The 8,349-nt window shown below is 47.2% G+C and overlaps 1 protein-coding gene across 1 annotated transcript in view; it reads right to left on the bottom strand.

Moving 5' to 3' along the window:
* Positions 1 to 370: 370 nt before the first annotated feature.
* Positions 371 to 8,349, bottom strand: part of SDSL (serine dehydratase-like) — a 35,659-nt gene continuing 27,680 nt past the window's right edge. The window contains exon 10 of the mRNA XM_011928694.1: positions 371 to 401. The gene's annotated coding sequence lies outside the window, so the exon portion shown is untranslated. The remainder of the gene's footprint in view (positions 402 to 8,349) is intronic.

The following is an 8,349-nucleotide window of genomic DNA, read 5'->3' as shown; positions in this document are numbered from 1 at the left end:
AGCTACTCAGGAGGCTGAGGCACAAGAATCACTTGAACCTAGGAGGCAGAGGTTGCAGTTAACCAAGATCCCATCACTGCATTCCAGCCTGGGCAACAGAGCAGACTCTGTCTCCAAAAACAAACAAACAAACAAACAAAAATCTGAAGGAAACAAAATACAGTTTTGTTATACTCCGGGATTTAAGGAAGACTGAAGCCCAGCTAAACACGAAACCCCATGCCTAACGAAGAGTGTTTGAGAGTCTGTGTTATAATACCAGTTGCAGGTTGTCTGACTTTAGCTTCTGACTGCAGATGTTGTTGAAGAAAGAGTTTGCTTTGCACCCTTTTTTTGGCAGGGGTGGTCCCTGAAATAAAGATCAGCCTCATTATGTGATGCTCCCACCAAGGCAGCGTTTCCTAAAGTGTGGGACGGGTACCCCTGGAGAACCAGGTATTTTCAGAGATGCCTAACATTCTGTGAGGAAGTCACGCTCCTTCCAGCTCTCCTTCAGCACTTCTGATTGTTTTAAGGAGAATCTCTGTTGGGGTTTAGCATGTCTTAAGTGCCGTATAACACTTGCTTATCCAGGCGACCAGAGGCTCAGGCTTGGAGACTTGGTGGGCAGAAGCTAGTAACCATATAATGATATAGTTTTGTTTTTCATTGTATCTATTTCCATACATAGTATCTAATTCTGGGAAGTGATACTGTTTCTCCATTTAGAGTGGTGATACCATTTTCTTTCTAACCATATTGAAAGCTTCAAGAAAAATGCAAATGAGGGAATAGTAAAGAGGATGCATGAGGCCAGGCACCATGTTGCATACCTGTAATCCCAGCACTTTGGGAGGCTGAAGCAGGAGAATCTTTTGAGCCCAGGAGTTCGAGACTAGCCTGGACAACACAGTGAGACTCAATCTCTACAAAAAAATGTAAAAATCAGCCTGGCATGGTGGTGAATGCCTGTGATCCCAGCTACTTGGGAGGTTGAGGTGGGAGGATCCCTGGAGCCCAGGAGGTTCAGGCTGCAGTGAGCTATAATCACTTCACTGCACGCCAGCCTGGGCAACAGAGCAAGACCCTGCCTCAATAGGGGAAAAAAAAAAAAAAAAGATGACTCATGGGGATCTGGCAAAACCCTAGGTTGCAATATGGGTTTGGGGATGATATTTCAGGAATATGCCTACTCAGAGACAGCTGGTCCCCAGCTGGCCCACTCCAGGTCACCGGAGCTCTCTCTGTAGTAACCACATAGCCCCATGGGATTTTCAGTTTGGCACTGGCTTTGCCATGTTTGTGCTGTGTGACTGCGACAAGGTTACTTACCCTCTCTGGGCCTCAGTCTCTTCATCTGAAGTATGTGGGTGGAAAGTGCACCAAAGACCCTGGAGCCAAGCTGTGCAGACCTCTGACTTGTCTGATTTCAGGTTGAGGCTGCAGTGAGTTATGCTCACTCTACAGCACTCCAGCCTGGGCTACAGAGCAAGACCCTGTCTCTCAAAAAAAGAAAAAAAGAAAGGCGATGCCTGACTTCCTGAACTTTCTCTTCATTTGTTCATTCATTCGATTATTCAGCAAACATTTTTTAATGGCTTAGTGTACACTAGGCACTCGCTGGACTTCCTGGGCTCCGCGTAAGTAGAATAGACTTTGGTCCCAATCCCCACAGAGCTAATATTCTATGAGGTGATACAGACAGTAACCAAAGGAGAAAGGGAGCAATAACTTCAAATCATGGTAGGAAAAGAGAGTGATGAGATTGAGAAACTGGGTGATGGGAGGGGTACTCGGCAAGGATGGCCCAGAGTACAAGTGGGGTACACACCTTGAGTGCAAAATGTAGCGGGGGCACCAAAAGCTGAGTAACAAAAACAAATAGTTCTTTGGTTTTGGTTTTGGTTTTGGTTTTTGAGACAGGGTCTCACTCTGCTGCCCAGGCTGGAGTGCAGTGATGCAATCACAGCTCACTGCACCCTCAACCTCCCAGGCTCAAGCAATCCTTCCACCTCAGCCTCTGAAATAGCTGGAACGATAGACATGTGACATGACATTGGGCTAATCTTGTTATTATTTGTGGAGACAGGGTCTTGCTAGGTTGCCCAGGATGGTCTCAAATTCCTGGGCTCACGTGATCCATTCACTTCAGCCTCCCAAACTGCTGGAATTACAGGCATGAGCCACCATGCCTGCCCCCCCAAAATATATATATAATATATACATATTACATATATTACATATATTATATGTATTGTATGTATTACACATAATATATATTGCATATTGTTATATATTATATCTTTACATATAACATATTATATATTACATATTACATATATTATATGTATATAAATTTTGTAATAAGCTAGGAGGTGGGTGTGTTGCACACCTATGGTCCAAGCTACTCCAGAGGCTGAGGCAGGAGGATTGTTTGAGCCCAAGAGTCCAAGGCTGCAATGAACCATGATCGCACCGCTGCACACCAGCGTGGGCAACAGAGCAAGGCTCTGACGAAACAAACAAAAAAGACTACCCTGACTTCTGGCTTCTGGGTGGCAATCAAATTAGGGGTACCAGCCTGAAGACTAGCAGCAGGGAGGCTGGGGGGAGGCTGCTGCTTCCCTCAGGTGAGGGACGAGTCTGTTGGTGTCTTTTGTGCACACAATGGTGCATCTTCTCCCTGGAAGCCTTTGAGGGATGCTTTCATTCCCCATTAAGCAGCAAAGGAAACTGAGGCTCAGAGAGGTGAATGCACCTGCTCAGGGTCCTAGCTAGTAGGGAGCAGAGGTGGGATTTGAACCCATATTTTTATATACCTGGCTGGCCTATTTTCTGCCCGTCTCACCATCTCAGAAGAATGGGCCAACCATGTAATTTCAGTTTAACCTCAGTTTTCTTCATCTGTAATATGGGTCAAATTATAGAACCCACCTCCAAGAGCTGAGGTAGTCAAAGAAATATGCCACACACAGGCTAAGTCCCCATTCACTTTTACCTTAAAAGAACATAAAAAAGGTCTTTTCTCACTCGCCTCTCTCTCTGCTGGCTCTACCCTAAAAGGAGAAAGTTTGATATTTGTTCTTCAAACATTTATTTTATTTTTTAGATCTTTTTGGAAGGGGAAGGATTGGTGAAGGTAATCAGTTTTCGGACTTAAGATAAAAAATCGCAGGAAAGGGTCGACTTGACTCTTTATAATTAATGGGGCGGCTTGTAATAGGATTCTCCTGCCTGCGGCGCTCCCAGGAAACACCTTTTTACATAAGATATTGCCCACACCGGAGTGGCAGCGGGGTGATTTATGGGGTTTCTTGCTCCAGAAAACCTCTCCTGGGGTTGCCCAGCCAGCGGAATTTATCAGGGAGTTTGGAAGCAAAGCAAGAAACCTGCCCGTGACATTTTTGGTGGAGTTTAAAAAGCACAAACACCGGGGAAGAGAGAGGCCAATGGGACAGGGGTAAGGTGGAGAGTGCTCATTTACATTGGGTTTTCTACAAGCAGAGGCTGAGATGGGGATTCGGGGCACATGGCTTACTAAGGCGGAGGGGCTCCCACTAGAATGAATGAGAGGAGCAGAATAGAGAGATGGGGGGGAAGCCAGGCTCAGACACGAGTTCAGGTGGAGTCTGGACCCTGAATGGTACCCATGGGGTTGCCCCACTTTGAAATGAGGGGATCTGCTTTTCCCTCTTCTTTCTTCTTTCTTCTTCTTCTTCGTTTTCTTCCAGACAGAGTCTTGCTCTGTCACCCAGGCTGGAGTGCAGTGGCACAATCTCAGCTCACTGCAACCTCCGCCTCCCAGGTTCAAGTGAGTATTGTGCCTCAGTTTCTCAAGTAACCGGGACTACAGGCGCCTGCCACCATGCCTGGCTAATTTTTTGTATTTTTAGTAGAGATGGGGTTTCACCATGTCGGCCAGTCTCGAACTCCTGACCTCAGGTGATCCGCCCACCTCGGCCTCCCAAAGTTCTGGGATTACAGGTATGGGCCACTGCGCCCAGCCCAGGAGGGGCTGTCTGTATTTTTTATTAATATATGCCTATATTAGCCAGTCACTGGCTGTGGGCCACCCACAGGCAGCTGTGACCCCACACATCTCTGGACAAGGGGACCCCCATGGGTAATTCTCTGGACAGGGTGCAGCTGAAGTCTGTTAGCAGCCAACACATCCCAGCGGCTGGGGGATGATTGCACCTACCTGGTTTAAGGATCTGAATCCAGGAGTGGAGGGCACCAGTAATGTCCACTGCAGAGGCAAAGGATGCCCAGGACAGGACATGGAAATCAAGGCTGAAGGGAGGCAGGCAGGGGAGATGTCTCACGCTGAACTCTTCCAGGACTTCCCTCATGCTCAGGAAGAACCAAAGCCCTGCAAGGCCTTTCATGATCCGGTATCCTTTGTGTTGACCCCTCCCCCATGCTCTGTCTGTCTTCTATTATCTTCTATTATTCTCCCCTCACCCCTTCCCTGCAGCCACCCTGGCCTCCTCGCACATTCTCACCCCAGGACATTTGCACATGCTGTTTCCCCTGCATGACCCACATGCCTCCTCCTTCATTTCCTTCCAGCCTCAGCTCGAACTTCACCTTTTCAAAGAGGCCTTCTTTGATCACTCTCTCTCTCAGCTAACTGTAATAGATTGAGATGTAAGAAATGGAGCAATCAAACACAACATGGGCCAGGTGCGGTGGCTCATGGCTGTAATCCCAGCACTTTGGGAGGCTGAGGCAAGATCACTTGAGCCCAGGAGTTAGAAACCAGTTTGGGCAATATATCAAGACCTTCGCTCTGTTTTTAAAACAAAAACAAAATGCAACATGAAGACTATTTTAAATTCTGATCCAACAAACTAATTCTCTCTCTCTCTCTCTCTCTCTCCCTCCCTCCCTCTCTCTCCACTCCCCTACCACCCCCCAACCCCGGTTTCTGGGTTTTGTTTTGTTGTGTTTTTTTTCAGATGGAGTTGTGTTTTTGTTGCCCAGGTTGGAGTACAGTGATGCAATCTCAGCTCACTACAACCTCAGCCTCCCAGGTCTTAGCAATTCTCCTGCCTCAGCCTCCCAAGTAGCTAGGATTACAGGTGTGTGCCACCACAGCCAGCTAATTTGTGTATTTTTAGTAGAGATGGGGTTTCACCATATTGGTCAGGCTGGTCTCAAACTCCTGACCTTGGCCTCAGCCTCCCAAAGTGCTGGCATTACAGGAGTGAGCCACCGCACCCAATCTTGTCTTTCTTTTTTAAGACAAGATCTCGTTTTGTCACCCAGGCTGGAGTATAGTAGCACAATCACAACTCACTGCAGCTTTGAACTCATGGGCTTAAGTGATCCTCCTGCCCCAGCCTCCCAAGTAGCTGAGGACTACAGGCATGAGTCACAACACCTGGCTAAAATGTTGTGTTTTTTGTAGAGACAGGGTCTCTCTATGTTGCCCAGGGAGGAAATTTTTTTTTCTTATCTGTTAGAGATCCATACTGATATACTTGATGAGTAAAACAGTGTAATGTTTAGGATTTGTTGAAAATATTCCAACACAATAAATAGCCCCCCACCCCTTTCTTGCCATTCTCTCTCCCCTTATCCTGTCTCATCTTTCCTCAAACCCCCTATCAGTATCTGACACAGTGTATTTTTATTTGGGGCTTTGCCATTGTCTGTCTCTTTCCATTAGAATGTAAGCTTCCTGAGGCCAGGGCTTTTGCTGTATCCTGTATGTATGCCTGGCACAGAGTGGGTGCTTAATAAATATTTGCTAAATAAATGACCAGATGGATCCCTAGGCTCTTCATTCCCCAACCCCTTTTACTCTCTCCTTTTGGATCCCCCCTCTCAGACATCTACACAGATGGTTGCCCAAGCCAAACTTGGAGGCCACCCTTGGCCCACCCCCTTCCCAATCAATCACTGAGTTGTGTTAACTCCATCTTCTTAATTTATCCAAACTTGTTGCCTTTTCATGCAAACCACATGACCTGGTCTAAGCCTCCAGGGCACTTCCCAGGGCTACCCAATCAAACAGAGATCAGTCCGGAGCTGGTCCTCCAGGCAGCTTATCCCAGAGCAGAGAGATTTTAGCTTACCTGGAGTCCCACCTCCTCATCCACAGCCACTCACTCATCCACTCCTTCATTCTTCATTGTAGTAGAGACTGCTAGTTACCCTCTAGTCCCAAGTCTTCTTCTTAGAAATTGAACGCTGAGCTTTAGCTGGGTAAGTGTCCTCCCAGCTAGAGACTACATTACCCATACTTTCTTACAGCTGGGTGATTGAGTCTTGGCCAATGGGCTGTGAGCAAAAGGGAAGTGTGCTACATCCGGGTAATGCCCTTAAAAGGAAACATCTTGCCCTCTACTTTCTCTTTCCCCTTACTGCGGCCTTGGTAATTATGCGCCAATTTTGACCAGATACATGAGAACAATATTTCAAGATATGGTGAAGCAACAGAATAGAAAGAACCTGCCTGGTTCCCAGTATTTCCTAGTGGAGCAGAGCTCCCTACCTGCCCTGAAATAACACTGTAGTTTTAGATCTTTTTATTATAGCAGGTTAACCTATACCCTTACACATTTGCTCCATATGGTAAAGACTTCTTGTCATCCTCAATATTCATTCTATTCTTGGTTTTTTTTTTTTTTAAGGCAGAGTTTTGTTCTGTCGCCCAGGCTGAAGTGCAATGGCACAATCTTGGCTCACTGCAACCTCCTCCTCCTGGGTTCAGTGATTCTCGTGCCTTAGCCTCCCGAGTAGCATGGTAGAGCACACCACCATGTCCAGCTAATTCTTGTAATTTTAGTGGAGATGGGTTTTCACCATGTTGCCCAGGCTGGTCTCAAACTCCTGCCCATCTTGGCCTCACAAAGTGCTGGGATTACAGGAATGAGCCACTGTGCCTGGCCCGTTCTATTCATCTTCCTCTATAGCAGAGCCTCTGACTTTGGCTCAGTACCGTAGATGACTTTTATAGAGACTACATTTTTCAGCCACCTTTGCAGCTAGTTACGGCACATGACTAAATTCTGACCAATGAGCTATGAGCAGAATTAGTGTGTAGCAACTAATTTAAGTGTCCTTAAAGAGAAAGAAGTTTCCCTTCTTCATCTCCTCCTCCTTCCCGCTGCCTGGGATTAGCATATAGTGGCTGTCTCTCCAGCATCCACTTGGGACCATGAGGTGACCATGGGAGTGGAAGCCAGTCACGGCCATGCAGGCAGAGCAAAGGAGTCTGAGTCCCCGACACCAGTGGACACAACACCAGCCTTGGAGTGCTTAATTCTGAACTTGTATTTGTTTATTTATTTTTTGTTTGTTTGTTTGAGTCTCCCTTTGTCACCTAGGCTAGAGTACAGTGGCGCAATCTCGGTTCCCTGCAGCCTCCACCTTCCAGGTTCAAGTGATTCTCCTGCCTCAGCCTCCCAAGTAGCTGGGATTACAGGCATGGGCCACCACACCCAGCTAATTTTTGTATTTTTAGTAGAGACAGGGCCTCACCATGTTGGTCAGGCTGGTCTCAAACTACAAACCTCAAGTGATCTGCCCACCTCAGCATCCCAAAGTGCTGCAATTAAAAGCATGAGCCACTGCTTCCAGCCTTACTTCCAAACTTTTAAGTGAAAGGGAAACAAACTTCTATTCTGTTTAAGTCTCTTATCTTGTGTTTCTTGAATTGTCAAATTGAACCAAACCCTAACTGATATACTCACTCATTTGTTCATTCCGAAATGAACCAGAAACACAAAGTAATGGAAATAGGTGTGCAGGTCCAGAATGGATCTCCCAAATCCCCCTGCCATGGGACACGAGGTGTCCAGTCTGACCCAGAAAGCCCTGGAGGAGCTGGACATGGAGGTCCCCAATCAATTGCTCTACATCCCCATGAGAACAAAGCATCCCACCAGGCAAGTGGGAAGACCCTTGGGTCCCCACACCAGGCATCCTGGAGTGAGCAGCTGCCCATCTCTGGACCTCACCATGCTCCTCGCCATCAGCATGTTTGCTCTACCAGGCCTCCAGGAAGGTTAGGCAGGAGGCTCCAACTCAGAGTAATTTTCCAAGCCCCTAAGGTGGATGGAAAATTAGGAAACTGCTGGGCGCGGTGGCTCACGTCTGTAATCCCAGCACTTTGTGAAGCCAAGCCAGGTGGATCACTTTGAGACCAGGAGTTCAAAACCACTCTGGCCAACCTGGGTAAAACCCCGTCTCTACCAAAGACAGAAAAAGTAGTTAGACGTGGAGGTGCGCTCTTGTAATCTCAGCTACTCAGGAGGCTGAAGCAGGAGAATTGCTCGAACCTGGGAGGTGGAGGTTGCAGTGAGCTGAAATTGTGCCACTGCACTCCAGCCTGGGTGACAGGGAGACTCACCACAAAAA

The sequence above is a fragment of the Colobus angolensis genome, unplaced genomic scaffold (assembly GCF_000951035.1).
Source record: "Colobus angolensis palliatus isolate OR3802 unplaced genomic scaffold, Cang.pa_1.0 Scaffold79, whole genome shotgun sequence".
NCBI classification, from domain to species: domain Eukaryota; kingdom Metazoa; phylum Chordata; class Mammalia; order Primates; family Cercopithecidae; genus Colobus; species Colobus angolensis.
This window is presented reverse-complemented; position numbering and strand designations above follow the sequence as displayed.